This window comes from Lissotriton helveticus, chromosome 4_1, assembly GCF_964261635.1.
Source record: "Lissotriton helveticus chromosome 4_1, aLisHel1.1, whole genome shotgun sequence".
Taxonomy (NCBI): domain Eukaryota; kingdom Metazoa; phylum Chordata; class Amphibia; order Caudata; family Salamandridae; genus Lissotriton; species Lissotriton helveticus.
In genome coordinates this window covers 1,857,376,608-1,857,395,469 of record NC_136063.1, presented here as the reverse complement: position 1 = coordinate 1,857,395,469, position 18,862 = coordinate 1,857,376,608, and the positions used below count along the sequence as shown (strand labels likewise).

The 18,862-nt window shown below is 46.9% G+C and overlaps 1 protein-coding gene across 1 annotated transcript in view; it reads right to left on the bottom strand.

The window, feature by feature from the left end:
• The window catches only part of CHMP1B (charged multivesicular body protein 1B), a 218,790-nt gene that overhangs the window by 146,480 nt on the left and 53,448 nt on the right, over positions 1-18,862 (bottom strand). The window lies entirely within an intron of this gene.

The following is an 18,862-nucleotide window of genomic DNA, read 5'->3' as shown; positions in this document are numbered from 1 at the left end:
AAGGTATTGTAAACTAGCTGCTGGTAGCCCAGTGGACACGGACATAATTCCGCCTATCTTCTTGTACTAGCTCCTTCTGGCCCGGGGCTCCAATGTCCAGCCCATTGTATCTTAAAGTACCTGTGGCGAGGCCCTGCAGACCTTGGTGCTTTCTCTCAGCATGCCTTCCAGAAGAGCAGGCAGGGATGTAAAGCTGACATCCCTGTGCAGGGCAGTTTGCTCAGGTACAGTGTAGCCAGAACTGTACTCTGATCAATTGCTGATTGATGAAAAGCCACTGGGTGGCTCTGGGAAGGGCCTCCTTAGCACTGGTCTCAGAAAGCATGGCCACTCTGGTCATTGGCTATTGTGGGCCTGGGCACTCTGGTCTCGTGAGTAGCTGGACAACAAATGAGTGGAGCACAAGATGGTGCGACTAAATGTAAATGTATTTGAGCTTGTAAAGCGCACTGCTACCCGTCCATAGGTCTCCTGGCGCTGTATAACTCTGGGGAACCCGTCCTGGCTTTCCCTGTGGGATGGTCCCTGCTGGGAGTCCCCAAGGTGGAGCCAGGCATCCCCGGAATTGATGGGGCCGTTGTGTAGATTAGGCAAGCTAATGCCCTGAGTTTGCCGAGTGGAACCCTTGATTAGAGTAAGCACCGAAGCGAGAATTATCGAGTCCACTGACCAAGGTCCACGACCCTGCCGCGTCGGGAATTGAACCCTGGTCCCGGGCCGACTTCTGCTCTCGGGTCTGCCGCCTCTAACCAGTGAGCCACACTACTCCGCAGACTATCTGCAGCTTATTGCTCCCCCAGCATGCCATAATGCCCACTATGTATGGGGTTAGTAGTACAAAAAGGCTACTTTGCTAGGCCCAGAGGGGGTTTAACAACCTGGCTAACAAGGGCCGAGTTTCAAAATGGTGGACTGCACTCCTGGCATCTAGAGTAGGCAGCAGCCAGTCATTAGAGGATAAGATCTTCCCGTCCAAGGGTAGAGAAGTGTCAGACCAGGGAGAATCTGGGGCTCCTCCGAGCCAACAGGCTAAAAGATTAAAATAGTGAGAGTGGTAGAAGTCATGGCTTTCACCATGTAGGTCTGATCTCCGCAATCTAGGGCTCCAGCCACGAAGCAGAGCTGCCTAGCCTACCCCATGCGGGATGGCATCAGACCGGGGAGGAGTTTGGGGCTCCTCCCAGCTGAACAGTTCCATTAAAACCCAATGAGAGGTGGGTGAAGCCAAGGCTTTCATCTGGGAGGTCCTGTCCCAGTTCCGGGGTTTCGGCTACCATGCAGAGCCACCTAGCCTGCCCGGGTGACGTTTGCATCAGACTGAGGAGGAGTTTGGGGGCCACTCCATGCTGAAATGTTACAGTATGCAAAAAGAACAATTGATGGACAGAATGCAGAACAAGGTCATACATTCACCCCAGAACAGAGATCTGGGCCTAAATCCATAGTGTTTTTGCTCACCATGCCATTCCAGTTTGGACGCAGCCATATGCAAATCAGTCTTGACCCTGCGCCCAATGGGAACAGTCCAGCCTAAACTGCCAGGCCAGGTCCTCCCTGGACTGGAAACAAGCATCCTAGGACCAGTTTCCGGGTTTCACCCCTCATCAGCCAGGATAGCTTGACTCTAGTGGCATGGAGAGTATGAGACCCACGTCTGGGCATACCCGTCTCACTCCGGGTGACAAATGCAAAAAGAACAATTGATGGACAGAATGAAGAACAAAGTCATACATTCTCCCAGTACAGAGATCTGGGCCGAAGTCCATTGTTTTTTTGCTCACCATGCCATTCCAGTTTGGACACAGTCATATGCAAATCAGTCTTGACCCTGCGCCCAATGGGAACAGTACAGACTAAACTGCCAGGCCAGGTCCTCCCTGGACTGGAAACAAGCATCCTAGGACCGGTTTCTGGGTTTCATCCCTCATCAGCTAGGACAGCTTGACTTGCCACTGGATTCAAGCTATCCTGGCAGATGAGGGGAGAAACCCCGAAACCGGGTTCTAAGATGCTTGCTTCCGGTCCAGGGAGGACCTGACTTGGCAGTTCGGGCTGGACTGTTCCCATGAGGTACAGGGCCAAGAATGATTTGCATATGACTGGGGTAGCATGGTGAGTAAAAGAATGATGGATTTAACCCAGATCTCTTGACTGGGGGTGAATGTTTTGATTTGTTCTGCATTCCGTCCATCACTTGTGTGTCTTTTGCTTCCTCACCCTAAGTGCGCCAGGTATGCCAAGACGTGGGTCCCGGGCTCACTGTGACACTGGATTCAAGCTGTCCTGGCAGATAATGGTGAAACCCCGAAACCGGTCTTAGGATGCTTGTTTCCGGTCCAGGGAGGACCTAGCATGGCAGTTCGGGTTGGACTGTTCCCATGAGGTACAGGGACAAGACTGATTTGCATATGGCCAGGTCTAAACTGGGGTGACATTGTGAGCAAAAGAATGATGGATTTAACCCAGATCTCTTGACTGGGGGTGAATATTTTGATTTGTTCTGTATTCCGTCCATCAAATCTGTGTCTTTTGCTTCCCCACCCGAAATGTTACAGTAATCATCAGTGGGAGGTGGGTAAAGCCATTGCTTCCTCCTTGGAGGTCAAATCTCCCACAGAGTAGGGTTGCAGGGCCATCTTCCCTACCCTGTGGAGGAGCAGAAGACAGCCACTGGACCTCTCTCTAAAAATGGGATTTAGTCATTAATTGAATGACATATGAGACACTCGAAAATGCTGTGAGAGCTACAACAAAAAGTTTAATGAGATACTACTGTTTGAGGGCACCAAAGAAAAGATTCAATGCTCGATTGACCGCAGGCTGTCATGTAGGCAGGGGTTTAATTACTATGAGTTTTTACCATCTGTAAGCATATGTATGCTGTAATACCACTGAACTAAAAAAAACAAAAGAAAATACTGTTTGTAAAACTTGATCAATTGAGATTGTTGAAGCATACAGGATGAACCATGCACTATTAATCTTTTATACAAAAGTACGGTCTGCTTATAGCATCACACATTATACAAAAACATACAAAGGTTGCATAATGCTACTTTTACCACGAGCTTTGACTAATACAAAGTGTCATCCAATACATCGAAGCAAGCAAAAACCTGAAAAGGTTATTTGAAACATTAACTGCACAAAGCATCACCATCAACTTCAGGCTGCTATATGATAGCAGTAGATTCGGTTTCAATTTCAAAAGCTTTTACCTACAAATAAGAGCAAAACATTTCTAATTGTGGACTACCTAAAACAAGAATGGAGCAATGAGCTGGTCATGAGAACTGGGGCATTGAGTTATATTGTTCACATGTGAAAGAGGTGTTCCATTCAGAGCAATCTCTTCCTATTCAGAGCAATCTCTTCCTATAGCTGGCAGTAAAGTCTAAATATAATTTTAGAATGCGCTCTAGTTTCACTCCTCCTTAAAAAACATTTTTTCTTTCATCACAAACTTATGTATTTTAAAAAATGAGATGCATCAATTAGAAATTTCCCACATGAAGCGGGATAAGAATTCAACATTGATTATACTCATAAATAATGAGACCGACCAGTCTTCACAGTAAAATTGTTACGGTCAGTCCTGAAAGAGTAGTTATTCAGATATGTGCCCAATATTAAAATAAAAACAATTATGTGGATATTGTTACAAAGTAAATAAATGAAAATTACAGCTAAACGTCTGTTTAGAATCATGAAACACTGGAGTGCCTGATGTTATTCCAGCCTATCAAACATCACTGCATCATTATTGTTTCTATTACATATTTTCATTGGAGGAATTAATTGTCCGCCTATGATGGTCTACCTTAGCTGGAACATTGGTCTCCCATTCCCAGCGAAGTTGGTGTGACACCCATGGCACGTAGTTGTTTGTACATGACTGAATTACATTTCCTTTCTTGACTAGCACAATTCTCCTTTGTGACATTTCGAAAGCACTCCAAAAACGTGTGGGCATAATTCACACAAGCAATTTGTAACTTATGGATTTCCCGAACTATTGCAAGACACAACAAGCATTGGCATAGCCAATAGGTATCACCTTTGGGACCATACAAGTGGTTAGCTATGCAGCACACAAGCTGCGAGTTTACAAATATTAGAAAGAAGACAGAAGTGCTGCACTTACTTAATGGGCCGGATGTGCTTGGAAAACTGGCTTTGTGACCAATCCTTTAAAAGGTGGTGTTGCTACTTTAGTTAGAGCTTGCTTTTGGAGCGCTTATATTACACAGCTCGGCAGCGTCGATGAAGGCGAGCAGGGGGAGGAGAGAGACGTAGAAAGTGCCCCAAACAAAGGAAGTTTGGAAACAGTACAGACAAAGAAGTGAGAACTAACTAGAGTGAGGCACGACAGAAACCTAAAGGCAGGTTAATGAGGTACGACTTGGTGTTAGTAACAGGAACTTAAAACACGCAGTGACTTGAGGTCCTGGACCTTGGAAGATAGAAGCGCATCGCCGCTTGAGACTATTAAGAAAGAGAGGCTTGGTCATTGGGAGAACGCCCGAGTGACATGGATGAGAGCACCGTGCTAACACTGCCTTAAAGCGTGGTCGAAGCGGACCGCACAAGTGAATTTGCAGCGAGCGATGACGGCCCCCCCCCCGGGCTCAGTAAAAAAACAAACAGGAAGCATATAGCCGTTTGAGACCATTGAGAAATCGAGGCTTGGTCATTGGGGGAACGCCTGAGGGACATGGATGAGGGCACTGTGCCAACGCCCCCTTATTGAAGTCGCAATAAAAGCCGCTTTATCAGAAGCGAGAGCGCGCGTGCTTATTAATGGAAGCAAAGATAGCGTTGGCCTGACCAAATGGGTCGTCCTAAAAGTGGAAAAGGAAGTGCCCGAAAAGCCCGATTTTCAATCACGCGCCTGCGTTTTAACATAAACGATGACGCGTGCCAATTTAAAACAAGGGTGGGGCTTAAAGTCCTTACTGAAACTGGATTGATTCCAAAAGGCTGTCGCATGGCGAGAGCTGCGCATGTGTGTTGCGAACGCCAGGCGAGACCTAAATAACGCCTGCCCATTGTGCAAGGCCCAATTCACAATAATTAATTATGGGTGGACATTTACATATAGCTCGTGCAGACAGCACTAGGATGGCATACATTCCTCTACAAGCTGGTGAAGGTAGGGCTTTGGAAAAGCACATACACATGGAAAGGGATGCACACCAAAATGCGCACAAGCAGCACCTATATCCCCCCCGGCCTAGGAACGTCTAGTGTTTTTTCAAACTCACCAGCTTTTTCGGTCTGGCATTAGCCTAGAACTTTTGATATAGATATTACCTACTGGCGGTTGCCAGTAGGTAGTTATAGTTAGGACCTATTTTCCATAGGAAATCCGCAACATTCTATTCCCAATAACTTTGGCGCCGGTTGACGAATCTTCATGAAATTTTCACAACTCGTGGGCGCTCCGGTCCGCTCCTATCCTGAAAAACTCGGGCGATTCTTCATGCGGGGGCCGAGAAAAAACGGGGGTCCCAAAACGTGTTTTCCCCATACAATTTTCCATAGGAACCTTTAGTCGCAGCTACAGCCCGAACTGCTGAACAGAATTACACCACATTTGGCAAAAATGTAGCCCTTGGTTCAGAGGTGTGCTTTTTGGTTAAATGGTGTAAATCCATTCAGAAGTTCCTAATAAATCTAAAGTAAAATCACATATATATCTATGGGCGCGGTGGGTCCGCGCACCCTCCTGATCACAAGCTGCATGTCAACTGGCTGTCAACACTTCAAATCAATAAGTGTTGGCAGCCATTTTGAGCCTCGGTAGAACCGAGGCACAAGAAATCCTTGAAAAAAAGTGCACAAAACGCAAAAAGGGGGCAGGGTAGAAACACCCCTACCCCCCCTAGGCCTGCTTAGGGGGTCCCACCAGGACCCCCTGTGCCCCAAAAGTAATATTTTTTTTTTTTTTTTTAAACAGAAAGATGCGCGCAGGGTGCATGGATCCTGCCGTTAAATAGAAAAAAAAAAAAAAAAACGGGGACCGCCACCCCACCGGGCCATCTTTAGAATATATGCGGGGGGCTCACGGCCCCCCCAGAACCCCGGGGACCGCCACCCCCGGGTTTAAAAAAAAAACAGTATGGGGAGCGCTTGAGCCCCTCCCCACACGCCCCGGGGACCGCCACCTCCCCGGGGCACTAAGTATTCTAATTAGGGGGTCTGTCACAGACCCCCCAAGCCCCAGGGACCACCACCTCCAGGGGCTTTGTATGTGGTGGGAGGGGTGCTGCGCGGCCCCCGTCCTGGAGCCTGTCATGGCCCTGGGGACTGCCACCTCCCAGGGCCGGCTCCTGCAGTGTCCCGGGGTGCCCACCCCTGGGACACTGCTGTTTGCTATGGCAGGCTGGGAGCCGAGGCTCCCGTCCTGTCATAGCAAACTTGGTTTGGATTTTGAAAGACAGAGCAGGGAAACCAGCTCTCTCTTTCAAAATGCAAACCAGATTGCTTTTCCACACTGGGAGCTGCACGTCAAGTGGAAGCGTGCGAGTGCCACTTAACGTAATATGTATGTGTCGCGTATGCACTTGGAGTCGCGTACCGGTCGCATATCGATAGCACAGGAAAATACGCACCCGTCGCACACCCTGCGCGGATCCTACACAAAAATCCTAAAATGGCAGCTAGATTTCTCGCAGTGATCGAGAAAGGTACGTAACAATAAAGTAAATACTACAAATATATTAAAAAAATATATAAAACAAAAAAACAGTTTCAATATTTTTAAAAACATTTTTTTCCATGTAGATTAGAAATATATAATGTAATTTTAAAAATAACATATGAAAAAATAAATAGTAAAAAAAAATGTAGAAAATCAGTATAAAAAAAATATAACTTATTACATTTAAAAATTGTAGTTTAAAAAATCTTTGAGATTCACTGCAAAAGCCATTGGTTTCAGACATGTTATAGTTAGGAATTGGCATTTAAAAAACACCTTAGAAATTCACTGAAAAAACCATAGGTTTCAGGGGTGTTATAGTTAGCTGAACATTTCACTCGTACAAAGCCATTGAAATTCCTCTGTTATAGTTAGTTCTACTAACTATGACTCGTATGCCCGTAATACACTGCTGATGATGTCACATATTACATCTTTCATGACATGATCAGTGACATCAGTGATGACATCACTGATGACATCTCAAATGACATCACTGATGACATCATCCACGTGACAATCTGATACACCTTATCACACACTAGTATAACCTTTAATCACTCAGTATAAAATACAAAGTACCATTTTTGAAACCATTGACACACCAATACAAGTTTCTAAAAACCCACACAGTGATTCCTAGATCTACACACACATCTAAACACTTACCTATAGATTCACTTATACCTGCTGACAAAGATCAATAGTACACTATCAAATATACTTATACACCTATTTATATATTACACACCAGCATACATCCTATTCACGTATGCAGTCATCCTACGCACTTATGCAAAAAATGTATCATACTTACATTTACTCAGCTACACACTTGTACAAACACCACTTCATTTATTTATAAAGATAGTAACTCCTCTTAGTGTGTTATAAAAGCACTATTACAAGTATACAAATATCATACAATCACCGAGTCTTATGTATACTTATTTATATGCAACTACTGTCACATACACTGCCTTTTATATTTCTACTTTGTTGGACTTGTATCATTGAGAAATATATTTACTCATTACTACACCCATAAAGACATTCACTCACCCAAACAACTGTTTCCACATGCAGTCTTAACCTCTTATACCTACTAAATCAACTATTTACAAATCTTTGAACAGTCACACAACTTCCACCCAAACACACACACATTCACTCTCCCATACAAAATACCCAATTAACTAATAAATAACTAATATACTTTCACATAGCTAGTAACCAACGTATGCAGTAGTTTACACAACAGATATTCACACAGTTTAATCACTATCCCATGTATTTAGTAGCACACTTTAAATTAGTCACTTAAACAGTCAATCACACTGCTAGTAAATCCTTCATCCAGACACTTATACTCCCACTCATTCTTCAATGCAAATTACCATATTTTTAATACATATTTAAATATTGAACCAAACCACATTAACTGGATGTCATCAGTGATGTCATCAGTGATGTCATTTGAGATGTCATCAGTGATGTCACTGAGCACGTTATGAAAGATGTAATATGTGACATCATCAGCGGTGTATTGCAGGCGCACGAGTTATAGTTAGCAGAACTAACTATAACGGAGGAATTTGAATGGTTTTTTATGAGTGAAATGTCCAGCTAAATATAACACCCCTGAAACCTATGATTTTTTCAGTGAATATATATATATATATATATATATATATATATATATATATATATACACACATACATACATACATACATACACACACTTACACACATATACACCAGTTCTCTACAAATGACGTTTTGGAGGAGTTCAACCGTAAATCATGCCAACAACTTCTCCATACAAAGAAAGCTACTGCACACACTTGGATATTTCATGACAATTCAACATCTTGAGAAGAAAGGAAGCGATAGACTAACTAGCTCTGGAAATGGAAACCATAGATTCAACATTGGAATCAGAGTCAAGCGATGGGGGAAGGGAACATCAAAACAGAACAAGCATTGGCATAGCCAATAGGTTTCACCTTTGGGACCGCATATGTGTTTAGCCGGGTGCCGCTCGCAGCCGTGGACATAAACGCTTTGTGACCCTGTCCCCCTGCCTGTATTCTTTAACCCTGGGACTTTGTTTTTAATTGATTTTACCAGATCCCTTGCCGATTGAAGGGTCTGCGGACCGGAGGAACTACTGCCAAACTTGCCGTGGGAGCGGGACTGCGAGGACCAGCAGTCTGTGCGGGAGCACATCGGCCGCACCTGCTTCTTCTTCCCGCCCCCTCTAGCAACTATATATTAAACTACTGATCCGCGTATCGCGGTACGCGCGCGGGACAGGCGCCGGGCAAAGCCCGGGCCAAGGGCGGGCCCGTTTTAGCCCGTTAGAGCCCGGAAGAGACTGGACCGGGCCACCCCTCTGGCCCCTTCTTGTTGGAAAAGCTTACTTAGACTCTGAGATTTCCAAGTGCTCTGCTTCTCGGGAGATTTAGACATGTGGAAAATTAGTGCGTTTTGGTGAACATTATCTGCGCCATCTTGCCTCTTCCCTGATGCCACACTTTTGTCGTGCGCGCCCGCCATTTTAAGATGCCCCGATCAGAACAAACCCTTTTGCATGCCGCTGGCCCCTGACATAGCCCTTTGCCTTCGCTAAGCCTGCACGCTGACCACCCCCTGCTTGCACCTGCCTTGAGCCATAAACCCCTCTTCGGCGCTGCTCTGCCCCAGGCCCTCATCCTGTTCCCAGCGCGACACCTCCCTGCTTTCCTTTCATGATCTCCGGCCCTTAGATGCAAACCCCCCTTTTTTTCCCCGTGTGCCCGTTTTTCCTCCCCGTTCCCAAGCCGACACCCAGCTCTGCCGATACCATCCTTGCCCCTCCCCGTACAATAGAAAGCTTCCCCCATCAAAGAATCCCCGGGTTGATCAAAGCCCCCCACCCCATGAGATCCGATCAGACTCCCCACATTCCGTGAATCGGCGGATTATCCAGCTGCGCGATGCTCATCACCTGTTGTGACTAGGGTGGGGACTTCAACTGTAAATGTGTGTGGGAACTGGCCCCAAAGGGGGATTCCGGGTATGTCTTTCCGTACATCAAAGTATCAACGAGAATGTGTTACATGTAATAAAGTCATAAATGTGGATATAAGAGGCCAGGCCTCAGAAATACAGTTAGAGCACCTCAGAACGATACCTTCTGTCCGTTTCGGTGTGTTCTCCTCCGGAGAGAATAAAAAAACCTTGTTTCCTGCTTTTCAGTCTCCAGCGCCTGCCTCTTCATTGATTTAAATAACTAGAGGGTCACAGAGGCAATACCGCCGGGCAAATATCGATTGTCCCCGACCCGATTGAACTTTTTACAATTGGCGTCCCAAGCGTGGGGCCCATCAGCGACTCGTGGATCCAGTGGGAGAGGTCCCGACGACAGAGTGAACGACTGCAACGATCGGGAGAGCTCTTGCCCAATAGACCCTCGTCTGGCAGCCGATCATCCGAACTTCACTAGTTCCGAACAGACCTCTCTCGAGTGATCTACGGTCCTGACTGGGAACCATCAGGAGTGCCGTGAGAAATACGAGAAAAAGAGGACGATCGGGCGCTGGATTCGGAAGACAAGAAACTGTCCACATGGTCCGGGTAAGGTCGTGTTGCCACGACAAGTTGCGAAAGAATTTGTTTTGATTGCTTGATTGTTCAAAATACTAGTATTGCTTTGTTTATTTTTATTTAGAGATTCACTGTCTGCAAACGGAGAAGCAACAGGCTCTCTCTCCCTTTGCAAGCAGTGGAGGATAGGTAGGGTAGCAGCCGTGCTTGTTCTTTTTCTCCCCCACTCAATAATTGCTTGAAACTGAACTGTTGTTCACAAACTATTGTTTCCTGGAGATTCCCTGTCTGCAAGCAGGGAAGAGACCACCCTTTTTGCAGATAGTGAAAAGGGTAGGTAACGCAGATCTTTGCGGTCCTACTCATTCTCCCCATTGTTATTTTGTTGGTCTTTTGGTTTTTTTTGATCCATGAGGTATTCACTACCTGCAAACAACGTAGAATAGAAATATTCTGTCTAGTCTTTGCACCTAGTGATAAGATAGGCAGTGCCGACTTTTTAGTCCCTCGTTACGAGCCGTCATGTCTGTCTTCTCCCCATTGATAAATAGCCTGTTTAGCCCGGACCGGGTGCTAGAGGTGGACCATATAGCTCCACTAGAAGGCACCCCTAATAAGGACATGTTCATAAACTATGGGTTAGTCACCATAGCTTATAATAAATTATGGCACAGGTATACCGAAGATAGCCAAGACAAACAGTGGCCACTGGCAGGGTCCTTTGACCTTGATAAAATAGAAACGTTAGAAATAGCCCTTCGAAATAATAAGACGACGCCAATTATGCTCGACAGTCTCGGTATGTGGCGCAGAGAGGCTACGAAACGACAGAGAAAAGACGAGGATAAACCAAGTAGGGAAATATACCGACAGGACAACCCCAGGACACCGCTACCCACAACTTATCCCCTGACACTATGCAAAGGACGACCAGACTTAGGGTCAGACCAATGCGCTTTTTGTAGGTATGTCGGACACTGGAAAGCCCAATGCCCGACTCTACTGAGCGTGAGTAAAGGCAAAGGGCCGACAAGAACGACAGACCGACAGTACGAGAAAAGGCGCGAGACAGAGAAGAACCCGACTTACATAGACAGACCAGACAGAACCACCACGTTTGATTATGCCCGATGGCACAGATTTCGCCAGGAAAATCTCAGCGGCATGATCAAGTTCTCCTAGGTCGGGCAATGTCAAGACGGGAACCCAGCCTCGTTTAAAATTCACAGACGGAAAGAGATAATTATGACCAATAACTGTTTTTATATTTGTCTTGGGTCTTTGTATGTCGTACTTGTACTGCCCCCCGTCTGAGTTCGTGTGTATGTAATGTACAAATCTGCGTCATCCCTCTACACGTGTTTCCGTGTTTACTCGACCCCTGTTAGCAGAAACTTAGCATAAAAGCAACCTGGAAAGAAAGAAATGATAAAACAAAAAAATCCGTAGACCATTAATAAACTTGAACTTTTAATTTAACACAACAAACAAGGAATAATAACGATAAACTGTAGAAAATGAAAGTCAAACAGAACATTCGCCCCCCCCCCCATTCTGGAACCTTCCAAAGTAGGGCAGGGTTACGGCTACGCCCAACCAACGGCAACCCATATAAGGCGAGCCCCGCCGCCAACTCTTGGTCAGGAAATCTTAACGTATGGGGGAGCCGGAGGAGAGGCAGGAGCCCGCAGCCTGGGCATTTGCAGGTAGTCCCGCCACATGTCTCCTTGGCCGGCCGCAACGGGCCTGGAAAGACTAAGGTAGTCCCGCCACATGTCAAGAGGAGAGCGAGGCACCTCTTCCTTTTCTCTTCCGTCACAGCCGCAGCAGTCCTGGACGGCGGGATGTCCTGCACGTACCTCCACAACAATTTGTCCAAGTTGGGCTGGGAGGGAGAGGCGACGCGGACGAGCCTCTCCCACCTCCACCGGTAGGAGGTTTCCCAGCCCCCAGCCCGACGCCGAACACCCCCCAGTCAGGCGATGGTGCCCATACTTCCACAGCACCGGACACACCATGGTGGCACCCCAGTACTTGCGCAGCACCGAACGTACAATGGTGGCACCCCAGTATTTGCGCAGCACCGAACGTACAATGGTGGCACTTGGGGAACACCGGATGTGGAGAGGCCTTCATGCGGGGCGATGAAAAGGAGCGGCATGGAGTGCACCGGGAGAAGGAGACGATGTGAACGAGTCTCCCTCGCCCCCCCAGGTGGGGGCATCACAGCTGTACCCCAGCTGGACGTCCCGTTCTCACAAAACAGGGACCTCTTCCTTTCACTCCGAAGGGTCTCTTCCATTCTTGCAAACTCGACGAGAGTGGCCCCTGTAGGGCCTCAAAATGGCGTCTGGATCCGCTGGAAGGCGGGCCCCGGCCACTAGAGTAACTTTGGCCAGCCGTATAACTCGAACAGTTTGTCCCATGGAGCACGAGCCCCCATCTCCGACAGCATCTCCGCAGCCTTGAAGATCATACAAAGATCCCCGGCGGAGCCTTCGGCCTTTGCAGGTTTCCGGTAAGGGACGGCTGCCTCGATCGCCAACGAAACAAACATGACATTGCCACACCTTCTGTTAGCGTGAATTCTAGAACTGCCGAAAAGGACTCTGGTCCAAACTGCCAGTAATGGAAACATTTCCCCCTGATGCTGCTTCCGGACTGTGCCGGCCCCGCCCAAAAATGGCGCTGGTATCAATCGGAACTTACGAACACCTCGTGGTGTTCCTTCGCACTAATATAAACTTGATGTTCTGAGATTTTTGTGATCCTTTGTACACTTGGCTAGAAAAGACAAGGAGAGCTCACTCGACGAACAGTATGAAAAAATCCCCATTACAAATGTTGATTACAAATGTACACTGTATTATATTTTTATAACCGATGTAAACCCCATTTACGACGCACACGTACGGTATGCATATAGGAAATCTGATTACTACTATTGTGATTATGCTTCTGAATTATGAAATATATGCCCCCGAACCCCCCAGCCAATTAATAGACGTTTTAGTCTCTTACAAATGAATGAGTAAAACTTTCCGATGTTTTTATTGTTGCAAACGACACCCCCCTCTGTACGCACTTTAGCCATTGCCACGACCGACCAAATACGACCACACCCTCCTAATCCATATGCTGAAATGAATTTGCAAAATAAAGTCTTTGAAACTATGGACGGGTATTGCATGCTTTATTTTAAAACAATATGGGATGGGTAGGAAAGTTCTTTTTCTGTGCACCCTACTCTGCTCTCTCTTTAAGGTTAAAGGAAGATGGTTGCCCAGCCCTGGAGGACGGATCGGATCGACAACACGACACTCCGTCTTAAAAGTACGCGACTGACTCATGAACTCTCGCGTAGAGGAAGACCGTGACTTCCAAGGATGGGTAAAACGAATGGTGTAAATGAGGGAATGTAAAAGGAGGGTGAAATGAAATAATGTAAATATTGTAAAGTACAACGTTCCAAAGTAGCAGGGACCCAAGAACCGAAGAACTTTAGAACGCCACGGCGTTGAAAGAGGTTTAAGGATCCCGATAGTGAGATATATCCTTTGACTAGATACCTCGCACTAGGCACCTCTGGTTTCCTTTTTATGTTTCCCCGCACACGCCCTACATGAACACACTACCCCCCCTCGACTCCGAAAACCATATCCCCGGGGACCCCGCCCCAAGGAGGAAAGACGAGTAAGAGGTAAGTAAAGGACTTATGAATCCATGTATTTGAATGCGCGCGAATGCTGTCTCCCCCACCCCCCCCCTTTTTTCCTTCCTCTGCAGGTTACATCAGAGATTACAGCCAAGGTGTGGCGAAGATCTGAGACCTTGCCATGTCTAAATACACGAAACGGACTAGCGCCGCAGGGTGGTGTCTAAGCACGCCTGCAAACTACTCACGTATCGAACAAACCCGAAAAATTAGCACAACCTGATAAAAAGTGATCACCCTTAAACCAGACCGGATGAATGAACCCATGTCACGTATGATGCGAAACTGTGAGGGAACGTGTGTGTGTGACTGAGGCGTTGACCCAACTGGTCAAAGGACCGAGAATGCGAGAAAGTGCGACAAAATGGTACCTCCTTTTTTCTTCTTTCCTTTTCTCAAAGCACGTCCCCTCTACCCTGTCTAATGCTCAAACTGCATGATTACAAGATTCTAACGCGGACTCGTGAATACCCTTTACTGTGTAATGCACTAAATAGCCTTTCTTGAATGCACTGCCGCCCTCTCTGTTGCACGTGTACTATTTGGCCTGCCGTTGCACACTCTCTCTCTCTCTCTCTCTCTCTCTCTCTCTCTCTCTCTCTCTCTCTCTCTCTCTCTCTCTCTCTCTCTCTCTCTCTCTATTTTTGCACTACCACTCTTCCGAGTGGTTAGCCCCGAAATTGGCAGATTGCCACCCCTAGCACACCACCTAATTGGCTTCAAATACCGTCAGTATTTGCACAAACGCTTGTCTTTAATACAATCATCCTGAGGCCGCGTCATTACCTCTCCTTTTCCGCTAGAAGTCAATGAACCCAGGTTGGGCCGTAAGGGAAAGGACAGGTAAGACGACAGAGGTTCCCTAATCTGGCCCGAAATAAGGGAACTACATGTCAACGGCTCCTATAGTATAAAACAAGGACCTCAGAATACGCGACCCTCCCCTCCCCGAATCGTCGCAATACCCAAACCAGAAAAACGATCACCCCCGTTACCTCCCCTGTCTATGTCCCTGGTTGTTTCCCATAAAACCCCTGTCCTTCCTAGTTAAGTAACCAGGCTGTAAAAGGTTACGTAGGACCCAGAATGATGATTTACAAGGTTAACAGACTAGACCAAGGTAAAGAAATCATCAAAATGAACCCCGCAGTAGTTGAAAAACAGGATGCACCGATAGAAAGGAAATGTTTAGCCATGTTCGTCTCTCAGCAAAATACCTGTGTAGCACCATGTTGACGACTCACTGTACCCTTTTGTAAATGTGAAACTCTAGAGAACGGCATATCTTTGCCAGATTTGTCTCCCGAAGGTGGGTTACCATCAGATGAACTGTCATGCCTGTAATAAATGATTATGAAGGAAAGTCATAGTAAATCCAACAGGTCCGCCACCGGTCATTCATATGCCAGTTGTGAACGTTAAATATAACGGACATTTTCATTCTTTGCCTGGAGCTGGGAGAGAAATAGACCTTTTTGATTATCTTCATCTGCAAATTTTCTAAAGACTGTCTTTTCAAACTTGTTTAAGGGTACTGCTGTTGGAGGGGAGAAGGACCGGATGTGGGAGCACGAGGCCCGACTGCAGACTAAGGGACACCTGCGACATTAGCCAAGGCGAGACCACGACTGAAAGGAGCTGCAGGACGAGGCACTGTTTTCGACAGCATGAAAAGAAAGGGTCGACCTGATGCCCCTGCTCGACGTCCAGTGCCTTTCGACAACGTCCCGCTCTCTGAATTCCGTCGCACGCCCGCCATTTGAAGTCTCTCGTTCCCCTAGTTTGTTCCCAATTTGGCCTTGCTCCATCCCCCTTTTTCCTCTGACCTACCCTGTGGACTGTTTTGAACGCTCCTCTTCCATCGGAACTTTCTGACAATCACCTCAAAGGACACAGGGCGAAAAGGACCTTTCCGACCAGAAACGCGAGGAAAGGGTCGTGCCCTGCAACGCAGAACTTAGAACAGAGCTGGACTTGTAGCTCCACCGCCGGTGCTCAACAGCGCCAACGAAAGACCACAAAGAACAATGAGAACTCATAAAACTTCGAACATTCGACATCTTCAACCACCGTTTTGCTACGCCTCATTTCTCTCCCAGCCGCCATTGTATTGAATTTGCTCCAATCCGAATCTGAAACATGTACTAACCTGCCAGTTCACGTTATGATATGTATTTGCTGCTCGCCGTTTTTGTATTTCATTCCTATGACTTTCCTGCTTTATCAAATAGGTGCACCTCCTAAAAAAAAAAAAAAAAAAACTAGAAACCTCAAAATGTATTGTTTACAACTCTTTTCCATCTAGGGTTCCTACCGTTTTCTTTCTCATGCTCACCACAGTAGAACCGAATAGAAAATGAACCAGCAAGATGTCTTGAATATGTTAAAGGGAGGACTGTGGAAAATTAGTGCGTTTTGGTGAACATTATCTGCGCCATCTTGCCTCTTCCCTGATGCCACACTTTTGTCGTGCGCGCCCGCCATTTTAAGATGCCCCGATCAGAACAAACCCTTTTGCATGCCGCTGGCCCCTGACATAGCCCTTTGCCTTCGCTAAGCCTGCACGCTGACCACCCCCTGCTTGCACCTGCCTTGAGCCATAAACCCCTCTTCGGCGCTGCTCTGCCCCAGGCCCTCATCCTGTTCCCAGCGCGACACCTCCCTGCTTTCCTTTCATGATCTCCGGCCCTTAGATGCAAACCCCCCTTTTTTTCCCCGTGTGCCCGTTTTTCCTCCCCGTTCCCAAGCCGACACCCAGCTCTGCCGATACCATCCTTGCCCCTCCCCGTACAATAGAAAGCTTCCCCCATCAAAGAATCCCCGGGTTGATCAAAGCCCCCCACCCCATGAGATCCGATCAGACTCCCCACATTCCGTGAATCGGCGGATTATCCAGCTGCGCGATGCTCATCACCTGTTGTGACTAGGGTGGGGACTTCAACTGTAAATGTGTGTGGGAACGGGCCCCAAAGGGGGATTCCGGGTATGTCTTTCCGTACATCAAAGTATCAACGAGAATGTGTTACATGTAATAAAGTCATAAATGTGGATATAAGAGGCCAGGCCTCAGAAATACAGTTAGAGCACCTCAGAACGATACCTTCTGTCCGTTTCGGTGTGTTCTCCTCCGGAGAGAATAAAAAAACCTTGTTTCCTGCTTTTCAGTCTCCAGCGCCTGCCTCTTCATTGATTTAAATAACTAGAGGGTCACAGAGGCAATACCGCCGGGCAAATATCGATTGTCCCCGACCCGATTGAACTTTTTACAGACACCCCAGGATTAACGGACCATGACAACAAGGGAGACACGGAGTAAAGCAACGGCCATGTCCACCATGGCCACAGGTACTTTGGATAGTTTCTTTATCAGAGCGAATACTGTTGTAAATAATGAACTGTCGGCCCTAGAAAGACAGATAGCAGACGGCATTGAATGTATTAGCCACCCCCAAACTCTAACTCTAAATACTGCACCCCCAGAGTTAATGGAAGCCTCTCACCTATCCCTTTTGGATAGCATTGACCAAACTATTGATGCTGTCTTACAACAGCTAAGCTCTTCCTCAACCTCTCAACACGACTTTCAACAATCTTTACTCGAAGTCACCCCGCCTCCAACATCTGATCCAGCTCTGAACCAGAATGAAGGGAGTGAAACAAACCTACATCATGTACGGAGCCTTCGAGAGGGTGCTATTCCTAAAAGGAAAATAACTAGACAATCTAAGGCGGTTAAAAGGGCAAAACTGGATCATGCCTCTAGTACTGTTGTTAATATCCTCTTCTCTTCTCTCACGACTGTTAATGAAATTGTGACTCCAATACAGCCTTCCCAATTGCCTGTGTTTGGGGAGGCGGGTCCATTCATTTTTGGTGAGGGGTCTTGTGGAGGGGGGGGGGGGAACAGTCTACATCACTTATTGCCAATGTTATGCGGAAGCTTTTAGAACCCATCCTTGTGCGATTCGATTGTATTGACATCAGATTGCAAGCAATTGAAAATGGCACTGGGGCATTGAAGGAACAACTAAGAACACTGGGTAATAGCTCTGATGTAACATTAACGAATGTGGGGAGTTTTCCTCACTCTTATTCAGCTTCTATCCCAGCCACAGGACTTACTACATCACCTATGACAATAGCTGTACCTATAGTTAGTCCTCCCACCTCTGTCCCTGTTCCCCCTCTGAGGCAAGTCCCACCAGTGCCCCTAGTGCGGAAATCTAAGCTACCCGTGACAACAATCCCGCCAAGGCAAGAAAAAACTCAAACCAAGATCGCCGACCGCCCTGCTCAGAATGCCCCCTCTTTAGATCGCTCACACATAGTTAATCTCCCTCCAGAGGCGGTAGCCCATACAGTAATCCTGGCCGGAGTACCGGAACTCTCCACCTCTGTACCAGAACCCTTTGATTCCTTAAGAAACAAGGTGATTAGCTGGCTAAACATCCACAGACCTTTGCCACCAAATTTAAGAGGGGAAGTACTAATGGTCAGGCGGGTTCCCTGGGTCGGGCATACAAGAAAGGAGATTAACGGTGATTGTATTCTGGTAACTTTTAGGGGTTCTCTGATTGCTCCGCATATTACTAACTGGCTGGGCAGTTCGGGAAATACCATGATCCAATTGCTACCACTGTCCTTCTTTTACCCACCTAGAAATCATAACCAGCATCCATGGGGCATTGATGGTTGGACTAGGGTGGGTTTTGCCATTGTTGGTACTAGGTATAGGTCCACACGGCATGAGATGCCAATGCAGAGTCACTATCTCCACCCCAATAGGTACAGTTGTTTCGAAGAGGTGGATTGACTGCATCGAGATGTATCTAAGGGAGGAAGCGATAGGGCGATGC